Source organism: Vicugna pacos, chromosome 16, assembly GCF_048564905.1.
Source record: "Vicugna pacos chromosome 16, VicPac4, whole genome shotgun sequence".
NCBI lineage: Eukaryota > Metazoa > Chordata > Mammalia > Artiodactyla > Camelidae > Vicugna > Vicugna pacos.
This window is the reverse complement of record NC_133002.1, coordinates 46,909,431-46,917,605: the sequence shown is the minus strand read 5'-3', so window position 1 is coordinate 46,917,605 and position 8,175 is coordinate 46,909,431. Positions and strand designations below refer to the sequence as shown.

At 55.2% G+C, this 8,175-nt stretch overlaps 1 non-coding gene across 1 annotated transcript; it reads left to right on the top strand.

Moving 5' to 3' along the window:
- The first annotated feature begins 2,149 nt into the window (after nt 1-2,149).
- LOC140686495 (U2 spliceosomal RNA) lies at nt 2,150-2,340 on the top strand. Its single transcript, XR_012060351.1, has one exon. It is a non-coding gene; the product is annotated as a U2 spliceosomal RNA (small nuclear RNA).
- The last annotated feature ends 5,835 nt before the right edge of the window (nt 2,341-8,175 follow it).

Here is an 8,175-nt window from a genome sequence, read left to right as displayed (position 1 = left end):
ATCATACCCACCCACACCCTGGGGCTGGGCGAGCTGGTTGATATTGCGGATGGAAACAATCAATAAGCTAATCTATAAGAAGAATAGAGGAGAGTTTTGTTAGAGCCAAACTGAGAGCTACAGTCTGGGAGGGGGAGGCAGCCCCTCAAGCTCTGATGAGCTGCTCCAGGGAAGCACGGTGGTGTTCCGCAGAGTTTTCTGTCTTGTCCCAGCAAAGAGCATAAACCATGACAGGGATACATTCCTCTGAGGTTTCCAAAAAAGACAGATCAGCATGGGCACAGGGAGCCAGTCTGGCCTTGGCGCCTGGGACGGGAGCCTCATCGTCGTAGAAGCCCTAGCATTGACATCTCGGGAAGGGAGGTCTCTGTCTCTCTCTTCAAAACCAACATTCTTTAGTTCTGGACAATGCACCCTTTTCTTCCGTGGTTAGAGGAAAGCAACGATGTACTTTTGCTAGGCCTCAAGACAGGCTGTTCAAGATAGCACAAAGGTCACACCAAGTCATGTATAAGCCAGAACCACCTCCCCATGTCATCTTCTTTAATCCTTCTCCATCGACTCCTGCATTTCACAAGTATATCCGTGCCGGGCACTGATCTAAGTGGTGGAAAACGCAGCCCGAGTGGGAATCTTCCCAGTAGCTGAGGTGGGGGCAGGGTAGGGTCGGAGAGTGGGGGAGGCAGGGTTACAGCCAAAGCAAAGCACCTATACAAACATGTCGGGTCTGCCGCAGCTACTTAGAAACTCCAGACCAGGTTGGGGCACCGGGGGGCGCCTCCGGTGAGGGTGGGGAGGGAAGTTGCTCTGAACAGGCCCCGTTAGGTTTTCTTAGGGCCGGGGTTCCCGCGAGGAGATGAAGGTTCAGAGAACAATCTGGCCAAAACGCTGTTTCTCCCCAGTGTTTGCTAGTGGAGGGCTGACTCCTGCTGGGCATGTCCACAGAGGGCCTCGGAGCTAATCTGTCGGGAGGGTGGGTAGGGTTCCGGGAGAACACGTAAAAGAGAAAAAAGCCAGGCGGGCAGAGAGTCCGGGAGCCAAGAGCCAAGGCAGGGTGAGGCAGGAACCTGACCCCAGATGCCACCTGCCCTTACGGGAGCCGCCGTGCTACAGACCTGGCGCCAGCAAACCCGTGTGTGTGCCACCAGCAGCCCTCCTCCCCTCCGGGGTCGACTTCCTGTTCTCACGGTTTCCGTCCTGTGGAATCCCATCAGTTAGCGGGGCCTCTGCTCCAGACCAGGGCTTTGTCTTGAGGCAGGGTGATCAGTCCTGCAGGTCAACAGCCTACTAGCTGTGTGACTCTGGACAAGTGTCTCCACCTCTCTGGGCTTGGCGATCACGTCTGTGAAATGAGGATGGTAACAGCGTCAATCCGCTCTAGGGTCTCCAGGATCCAAGTGGGTTCAAACCTATCAAACAAAGAATGCAGCGCAGTGCCTGGCACGTGACTGTCGAGCCTTCAGGGTTCCTTTCCCTCGTTTCCCACAGACTGGACAGAACTGATGAGACATTAGGGCAAGGGCCGACTGTGCTAGTGTCCCAGTCCCTACAGCTCACACTACAGGCTTTGCGGAGAACCGAGGAAAGACTGTCCACCCTCGTGGCGATCCCGGAGTCTCAGTTAAGGAGCTTGGGGAGGAGGGCGGAGCGGAGACAGGTGCACAGTCACGACGGTTCCTGCCCAAGGGCCGGGCCTTGCCAGGCGGTCCACGGCGGACACTGCTCTCCCGGATGCACAGCTACGTCTCCGCGACTCGCTTCGCGACTCACTTCGGGAGCCCGCGGGCGGCTCTCGGCCCGCAACTCCTTCCACCAACCGGCTCCCGCCGCCCAACGGCAACCCCCTGCCTTCCGCCCGGAGTTGGTGGGGTGCAGCGTGAGCGGGGCCAGACGGCGGTGTGGACACGCCCCTGGGGCGGGGGAGGGCGGGGCATGCAAATAGCGAGTCTTCCTCTGGGGAAGGTTGGGGGTCCCAGGAGCAAAAAAGGGATGTGAAAATTGACCAGGAATGCGGGAGACAACTGGAGCGTCACAGGTCTGGAGTTACACAGGACAGTGAGCCAGGAATGTCGACCGAGGGTTAGGGTGCTCACCGTGAGTTGCATGGAGATGCAGGGAGGACGGTGGCGGCGAGGGACGGTCGCTAGGCATCGCTTCTCGGCCTTTTGGCTAAGATCAAGTGTAGTATCTGTTCTTATCAGTTTAATATCTGATACGTCCTCTATCCGAGGACAATATATTAAATGGATTTTTGGAGCAAGGAGTTGGAATAGGAGCTTGCTCCGTCCACTCCACGCATCGACCTGGTATTGCAGTACTTCCGGGAACGGTGCACCCCGTCTCGGGGACATAAAATAGTAATGCCAAAAGCAGACTTGCTAGTAGAAACTCTGCCGGTAGTTTTTCGAGGTTCTTGCTTTTAGTTTCGTCGTAACGGCAAGCCGCTCGCAGCCTACAAGCGGGTTGCTGAAAGTACTTCACAGCGTGGGCTGTTGTCTTAAGGTTGGCTCAGGAGCAGCCGTTTCTTAACCACCTTCCGAGTCTCCCAGTAGAAGTGGCGGTATTCACGTAGCTTGATAGCTTTAGAGTGTCGGGCGTCTTTTCGTGTTCAGTGTCGGGAGAAAGCACTGCTCTGAGCCAGGCACAGGCAGAGTTTCAGAACCCCGCGTGCGAGGCGGGAGGTTTGCGGCAGTGCCACGGCAGGAGCAGAGCTCAGGGCTTGAAGTGCTGGAGGTGAGCAGAAAAGACGAGCTTTTTCCCCACGGGCGTTCTACCTGTTCACAGTCACATGTCTGCTGACGCTAATGTGCGAAGCCTTCAGGACCAGTCTCTTTTTGCTCCCTCCTCGTTTAATCTCTCAGCCTCCCAACCTCCTCCTCCCGAACCTCCTGAAACTCCGTGATCTGCCAAAGCTGCCGTATTTGCTGCTGCTTTTTGGGGGGGGGGGGGGATTGAAGTGTATAGTTGACTTACAATGTTGTGTTAGTTTCAGGTGTACAGCAAAGTGATTCTGTATTATATACATTACATACATTGATTTCTTTTCCATTATAGGTTATTTTACAAGATACTGACTATAGTTCGCTGTGTTATATAGATGCTATACAGGAGGCCCTTGTTGTTATTTTATGTACAGGAGTGTGTATCTGTTAAACCCCAATTCCTAGTTTACCCTCCCTACCCCACTCCCAGCCTTCCCCTTTCATAACCAGAAGCTTGTTTTCTGTGTCTGTGAGTCTGTTTGTCTTGTAAGTACTTTTTTTTTTTTAGATTCCACAATGTAAGTGATATCATATGATATTTGTCTTTGTCTGACTTACTTCACTTAATATGATAATCTCTAGGTCCATCTATGTTGCTGCAAATGACATTATCTCACTGTTTTAAAGCTGAGTGATATTCCGTGTATATACATACATACATACATACATACATACATGCATACACACACACACACACACACACACACACACACACACACATATACCACATCTTCTTTATCCATTCATCTGTTGATGGACATTTAGGCTGCTTCCGTGTCTTGGCTATTGCAAACAGTGCTGCTATGAATATTGGGGTGCATGTATCTTTTCGAATTAGAGTTTTCCCCGGATAGGCAGAGGAGTGGAATTGCTGGATCATATGGTAAGTCTATTTTTAGCTTTTAAAGGAACCTCCTTACTGTTCTCCATAGGAGCTACATCGATTTACATGCCCACCGACAGTGTAGGAGGGTTCCTTCTTCTCCACACCCTCTCAGGCATTTATTTGTAGACTTTTTAATGATGGCCATTCTGGCCAGTGTGAAGTGACAGCCCATTTGTTAAGTGTTTTCTTGACATGCCTGCTTTACTGACTCGACCTCTGCCCCTGAGGTTGACCCTGCCGGCGGAAAACTTAATGAAGATCAGTTTCTGGTAGAAATACCCACGTCGGATGCCCATGTCGATAAGTTGAGCACCGCCTCCAATTTTAGGTGATTGAAACCGGATTCCTTCAGGTAGCCCTCAAACCGGCTCTGCCAGGACCCCTGCCTTCCAGAAGGAATTACAGGTAACTGAGATCATACCTGCAAGGGTCTTCTCTGATAGGGAAGGAAAATTTTTTCTACCTACCTATCTATCTATCTGTGTACCTTGGCGGCGGGGGGGGATGGGGGGTGGTTGGGGACGGGCCGGGGGGGGCGAGGCTGGTTGAAATCGTCCAGGGTGTCCCAGCACCACTGGGCAGCAACGGCCCCAGGATCTCTCGGGTGCGGCCGGAGGCTCGGCGTACTTCTCAACTCTCCAAATGTTTCTGCTGCACCTGTGGCGGCCCAGCAGCACTGCTTAGAGCGTCCAGTGAAAACGCCGGCCGCAGGCCCCCTTGTTCTGCCATACTGACTTTTCCGTGACAGTGAAAGTGTTTGCTGTGCTCCTGCCAATCCAGTCATGTATCGGTGTAGGACAGTCCCAGGCTGGCTTCGCGTTTAGCACACAGTAGGCACTCAGTGAAGAGTGGATGGACAAGGAACTACTGAATTCCCAGTTGTGTCACAGACAGGCGGCCACCCAGTCTAGTGGGGAGGCCCACGGACCCATGCTGGAATATGTTGAGGGCAAGTCCCATAGCTTCCACGTTGTGTGGCCCTCCGCACCCACCCCAGGTTTGTTTTGCGAGTCGGGACTGATGACACCCCTCCCCCCAACACACACAGACCCACCTGCACCAAGGGGGTGTGAAAAGCTTTTTAACTCACGTAATGAGGCTTTCCAGGGACGGCAGGGTGGCTCCCCCAGCAAGTTTGAAAATGGTCTGAGAGGGAGGGAAGGAGGCCAGGTTGGCGGTGAGCAGAGGGGCCAGGGTGAGGCTTTTCCCGTCAGCTGGCTCAGACATAGCAAGGCGTGAGGAAGGAGGAGTGCCGAGGCTTAAAAGCTGTCAACAGCCCAGCCTCAAAACAGGGTCAGACTCTCCACCACACCCTGCAAGCTGCTTTCCCCTCTAGGAGATGTGGGTGGAAAGCCGCCTTCGACGGGCGCCGAACAGAGGGTCTCGGGACCTTCTGTGAGCCTGCCTTCCACGGTGGACAGTCCACAAACGCCCATCGGGTCAGAGTCTGTCGGCCCACCAACAGAGTCTCGGCTTCTGCACACAAAGGTTTCCTGGGCCGAACTGCCTCGGTCTGATCTAAGGAGGGCTCCGGCCAGAGCTGAGGTAGGGGTGGGGTGGGGGGTTGGGGGGTGGGGTTGCGGGTTCTCCGAGAGAAGCTGAACAAGCTGGCCGAGTCTGAGATATGGATGAGCCCGTGAGGGGATGGACTTGAGGGTTGGGGGACGATTATAGTGGGAAGGAGCCCACCAGAAGCAGGTGTTCCCTGGAGCAGTTTTGAGGCCCTCCAGTGGCTGGGCAGGTCAGCGGTGTGCAGACCAGTCCCCTCCATTCCCCCAGATCCCCCCCCTTGTTTACCCCTCTGTATTTTTGTCCATGCTTTTGCCTCAGGCTCCAAGGCCCAGGTTCCCCGCTTGTATCAACATGCTTCCCCTCTCCCCCAAGTCCTGACTTGCCCTATAAGCCCTCCCGAAGGTCAGGAAGGCCCTCCTGGTTTAGCCGCCTTCGTGTTCCTTCCCACCTTCTCATGTATTGGGTATGTACCGCCCGCTCTCGGCGGGGACCCCGAGCCAAGTGGGAGAGGCCTGGCGCCTCAAGGGAGTCACCGCCTGTGGGAGGCGCGCCCGTGTGTTCATCCTCATCAGACCTGGTGTCCTGGTGACTTGGCCCTGGCTGGATGCTCCCCGGGGACAGGAGCGTGTCTGTTCCATCTCTACTCCCGGGACTAAGCACAGGCCCTGGCGGCTTGAGTCACAGGTGATCGATGACCGTTGGTTAAGCTGGAACAGGTAGTGAAGTCAGGAGGCCGAGAGTCTGCTGCGATCGGACCCCGGACCCCAGCTGGGACGCTGGCAGCTGTGTCCTCCCGGGCAAACACATTTCCCCAGGGTAAAGGCAGGAGCTTTTTCACCCGGTCTCCTGGTCGGGCAGAGAGTCTGTCCACTGTGTAGTGCCCGTCACTTCCGGAACCCGCATCCGTTCTCAGGAGAAGGCTCACCCCTATAGGTGACCCCCCCACTTGACCGAGGTCGCCTAGGGGGCAGCAGTCTGATCACTGTGACCTCTCAGTGCTGGGCTCCGTCTGATAGGTGCACCAACCATCGTCTGCATGCGTGGTTGAGTCCCTGGCCTCAGAATCAAAGGTGGTTAGGTCAGTGTGTTCTGCTTCTTTTCAAAGAAAACTTCAGGATTATGACCCAGAAATGTGCACGTGACGCTGGTGAGGAGTAAAGGTGGCGTCTCGAATTTGTGAGGGAAACATTCACGCATGTACTCTGTGCTCCAGAGTAAGCACCACACGACTCAAAGGTTCAGATGGATGTTGAGAAGAAGAGAAAAGAAGACCTTGAGGAAGATTTAGGAAATTACCTTATAAGTCCTTTCTAAAGTCGACTCAGAATCCGAAAGACAGTTTTAAATCGATCACCCTGACGATTTTTATAAAGAGAACTTTGAATGGAACCTTAAGCAAAGCCAAAAGACAGATACCCAACAGGAGAACATAGTCACCGCCTACGTTACAGACGAAGGGCCAGCCCCCTTCATGTGGAGATGGCAGATACAGGCCCTTAGGACCAAGGCCAACCAAAAATCCTGTAAGAAAAGGGCCGCCGTCTCCGCCCGAATGAGAGGGTTCGTTCACAGAGAGAACAGAAACGCGGCTCTGAAGCACAGGAGAGGACGCTCAGAGGACCAGAAAACTGCAAATCCACCCTACGCTGCGGTACCATTTTCACTTCTGGGATCAGCCCCTCGTCCCCCTGCCCTTAACCTTACACAAAAAAAGCATTCCCAACTTTGATGCCACGCGGGGCTGCTGGCGAGGCTGCGGAAAGAGGCGCTGCCCGAGAACACCTGCCCTACTCTTCCAGTCACCGCCCCTGATCTCTCGAAATTCCAGGCTTCTTGCACTGAGGGTGACCGAGACCGCGACGGCCGCGCACCACCGTGAGAGCGCAGTGGCACCCGGCGGGCCTCCGCAGAGCGCGGTGCCGGGGGGCCCGGGGCGAATCGCAGGCCCTTGGGGCACGTCGATTCGAGCGAACTCCGCGGGCGTAAATGGCGCTGAGGAAACGGAGATGCCAAGTTTTTGATTTGCGACGGGCGATGTTCCATTCCAGGGACTATATTCCAGGACATCCTTTCTCAGTACATTCTCCTCCTCCTCCTCCTCCTCCTCCTCCTCCTCCTCCTCCTCCTCCTCCTCCTCCTCCTCCTCCTCCTCCTCCTCCTCCTCCTCCTCCTCCTCCTCATTTGGGGGGGGGGGCGGAGCGGGGCGGAGGAGGTAATTAAGTTTACTCATTTGTTTTAGTTTTAGAGGAGGTGCTGGGGATTGAACCCAGGACCTTGTGTATGCTAAGCATGCGCTCTACCGCTTGAACTATATCCTCCCCCCAGGACATCCCTTCTCAGGACAAAACCACCCGGGGACTCGAACCGTCGGGCAGTAACGGGCAGAAGAACACGGACGCAAGCAGAGCAGAGAGGTCCTGGGCAAGGAGAGGCGAGGGGGTGTGGTGGTGGCTGAAGAGCCGTCCTAATCGTGACGTGTCGGGCACTGGCTGAGCGTGTAGGAGGCACGCTCTTTGAACGGTTGTTGAATGTGCAATACGTGCGGGCGAAAGAACGGTGGGCAAAATCAAGTTCTTCATTTCTGGGGTTCCAACGGTGAGAGCTGCTACCGTGTCAGCGCTTCCTTCGCAGTCCGGGGCGGCTGCCCCTCCTCTCCGGTCTTCGGCTGCAAGTGCTTCCAGGGCGGGGAGGCGGGCTCCGGATGGGGTCCTGGCTCCCGGCGCCCGGAGGCGGTCCGGAGGGTGGAGTCAGGCGGCTGCAGCCGCAACTCCTCGGAAGGCAGAAGGCGGGGCATGCAGATTAGACAGTGGCTGTTGGGCGCGGGAACGACGGAACAATAAGGGATATAGGATTTCTCGTTAAAAATGTAGAGAACAACAAAAAAAGTCTGCTCAAGAGTCTAGTGACAGCGGTGTGGACGACGCAAAAGGAATGAGACAGTGCGGGTTAGAATGCTCACCGTGAGTTGAACATGGGTGCAGGGAGGACGGTAGCGGGGAGGGCGGGTCGACCAGT